Source organism: Nicotiana attenuata, chromosome 1 (assembly GCF_001879085.1).
Source record: "Nicotiana attenuata strain UT chromosome 1, NIATTr2, whole genome shotgun sequence".
NCBI lineage: Eukaryota > Viridiplantae > Streptophyta > Magnoliopsida > Solanales > Solanaceae > Nicotiana > Nicotiana attenuata.
Window position 1 is genome coordinate 80,567,467 of NC_031989.1, and position 3,693 is coordinate 80,571,159.

The following is a 3,693-nucleotide window of genomic DNA, read 5'->3' on the forward strand; positions in this document are numbered from 1 at the left end:
AGGGTAAACATAAACCTAAAAGCATGGCCTCGTTTATGGCATCATACAATCTTTTCATGTTTGTATGGCATGATTTATGTATGTGGTCAACTCGAGGAAAGGTTAAATTGTATGTGTCACGGGGTTGATCCCGTCGCTAGCATATCTCATTGGACGTGGTCTATGTCGCTGGCCTAATCGTTGAGAGTGACCTATGTCGGTGTCCTATGTCTTCAGGTGCGACCTATGATGTTGGACTATGTCGTTGGAGGCAGTCTATGCCTCTGGCCAGTGGGCAAGTCAGCATGTAGTGTGGGACATGGTAGCCCACACGACTATACAATTCGACATTAATAGCATTTCCCAAACCATGTTGTAATGAGATATTTTATTTACCTGATTCTTTTAGTATTTTGTGTATATCTTAGAGATCTAGTGGGCATAAGAGTTGCATCCTGATTTTATTATGTCAATTTTGAGAATAGTTTATGTTATGCTATTCAATTTGTTCCCATAAATATGTGCACAATTGTAATTCTTCTTTAGTAAAAATCAGATGATCTAACAGGACTACGTAATGAAAATCTCATGGTAATGCAAGTTATAACTTTAATTTAAATATTTGAAATTAAATTTTAAGATAGCAAGGTATATATTTTAGAGAACATTATTAAAGATACAAAGTTTCTACTTATTGGTAGAAATTTGAACTTGTGTTTGTTGACTAGCTTGCTCCATTTAAAGACTTTAATTTGTTTCCCCAACCACCAGGGTTCGAGCCTTGACAGAAGCATTCAGTAGATATTAAACAAGTTTAATAGAGATATGCTAATGGTCTTGTGTGTGTGTTTGGTGCAATAATGCACTGTACACGATGCGCGGCTGCATATTCCTCCACGTATTGGCAGGATAAACGTAAACCAAAAAGAATGGATTCGTTGATGGCATCATACATTCTTTTCATGATTACATGGCATGATTTATGTATGTGGTCAACTCGAGGAAAAGGGGCAATTGTACGTGTCACGCGGTTGATCCCTTCGCTAGCATATCTCATTGGACATGGTCTATGTCGCTGGCCTAATCGTTGAGAGTGATCTATGTCGTTGTCCTATGTCTTCAGGTGCGAGCTATGATATTGGAGTATGTCGTTGGAGGCAGACTATGCCTATGGCACGTAGCAAGATACTTAATGGTTACTACTGTTAGGCGGCTAATAGTGTGTAGTGCGCAAGTCAGCATCTAGTGTGGGACAGCGTAGCCTACACGACTATGCAGTTCTAAATTAATAGCATTGCCCAAACCATGTTGCAATCGGATATTTAGTTTACCTGATTCTTGTTGTATTTTGTGTATTTCTCAGAGATCTAGTGGTCCAAAGAGTTGAATGTTGATTTTACTATGTCAGTTTTGAGAATAGCGTACGTTATGCTATTCAATTTGTTCCACTAAATTTGTGTACAATTGTAATTCTTCATTAGTAAAAATCAGATGATCTAAAAGGACTACATAATCAAAATCATGTGGTAATGCAACTTATAATTTTTATTTCAATATTTGAAATTCAAGTTTAAGATAAAAAGGTATGTATTTTAGAGAACATTATTAAACATACAAAGTTTCTACTTATTCGTAGAAATTTCAACTTGTGTTTGTTGAATAGCTTGCTCCATTTAACTACTTTAAATTTTTACCCCAACCACCAGGGATCGAACCTTGATAGAAGCATTCAGTAGAGATTAAACAAGTTTAATGGAGATATGCTAATGATCTTTTGTGGGTGTATGGTGCACTAGTGCATGGTACACGATGCGCGGCTGCATATTCCTCCAGGTATTGACACGGTAAACGTAAACCTAAAAGCATGGCCTCGTTCCTGGCATCATACATTCTTTTCATGTTTGCATGGAATGACTTATGTATGTGGTCAACTCAAGGAAAGGTGCAATTATACGTGTCACGCGGTTGATCTCGTCACTATCATATCGCATTGGACGTGCTCTATGTCGTTGGCCTATTCGTTGAGAGTTACCTATGTCGTTGCCCTATGTCTTGAGGTGCGACCTATGATATTGGACTATGTCGGTTGAAGCAATTTATGCCTATGGACCATAGCAAGATACTTAACGATTACTACTGTTGCGCGGCTAATAGTGCGTAGTGGGCCAGTCAGCATGTAGTGTGAGATAGGGTAGCCTACACGACTATGCAGTTCCAAATTAATAGCATTGCCCAAACCATGTTGCAATTGGATATTTAGCTTACCTTCTTCTTTTTGTATTTTGGGTATTTCTCAGAGATCTAGTGGTACAAAGAGTTGAATGTTTATTTTACTATGTCAATTTTGAGAATAGCGTATGTTATCCTATTCAATTTGTTCCACTAAATTTGTGTACAATTGTAATTCTTCTTTAGTAAAAATCAGATGATCTGAAAGGACTACATAATGAAAATCACGTGGTAATGCAACTTATAATTTTAATTTCAATATTTGAAATTCAATTTTAAGATAACAAGGTATGTATTTTAGAGAACATTATTAAAGATACAAAGTTTCTACTTATTAGTAGAAATTTCAACTTGTGTTTGTAGACTAGCTAGCTCCATTTAACTACTTTAATTTTTATCCCCAACCACCAGGGATCAAACCTTGACAGAAGCATTCAGTAGAGACTAAACAAGTTTAATGGAGATATGCTAATGGTCTTGTGTGGGTGTATGGTGCACTAGTGCATGGTACACGCTGCGCCGCTGCATATTCCTCCAGGTATTGGCAAGGTAAACGTAAACCTAAAAGTATGGCCTCGTTTATGCCATCATACATTCTTTTCATGTTTGCATGGAATGATATATGTATTTGGTCAACTCGAGGAAAGGTAAAATTGTACGTGTCACGCGGTTGATCTCGTCGCTGGCATATCTCATTGGACGTGGTCTATGTTATTGGCCTATTCGTTGAGAGTGACCTATGTCGTTGTCCTATGTCTTTAGGTGCGACCTATGATATTGGACTATGTTGTTGGAGGCAGACTATGCCTGTGGCCCGTAGCAAGATACTTAATGGTTACCGCTTTTAGGCGGCTAATAGTGCGTAGTAGGCAAGTCGGCATGTAGTGTGGGACAGCGTAGCCTCCACTATGCAGTTCTAAATTCATAGCATTGCCCAAACCATGTTGCAATCGGATATTTAGTTTACCTGATTCTTGTTGTATTTTGTGTATTTCTCAGAGAACTAGTGGTCCAAAGAGTTGAATGTTGATTTTACTATGTTAGTTTTGAGAATAGCGTACGTTATGCTATTCAATTTGTTCCACTAAATTTGTGTACAATTGTAATTCTTCATTAGTAAAAATCAGATGATCTAAAAGGACTACATAATCAAAATCATGTGGTAATGCAACTTATAATTTTTATTTCAATATTTGAAATTCAAGTTTAAGATAAAAAGGTATGTATTTTAGAGAACATTATTAAACATACAAAGTTTCTACTTATTCGTAGAAATTTCAACTTGTGTTTGTTGAATAGCTTGCTCCATTTAACTACTTTAAATTTTTACCCCAACCACCAGGGATCGAACCTTGATAGAAGCATTCAGTAGAGATTAAACAAGTTTAATGGAGATATGCTAATGATCTTTTGTGGGTGTATGGTGCACTAGTGCATGGTACACGATGCGCGGCTGCATATTCCTCCAGGTATTGGCACGGTAAA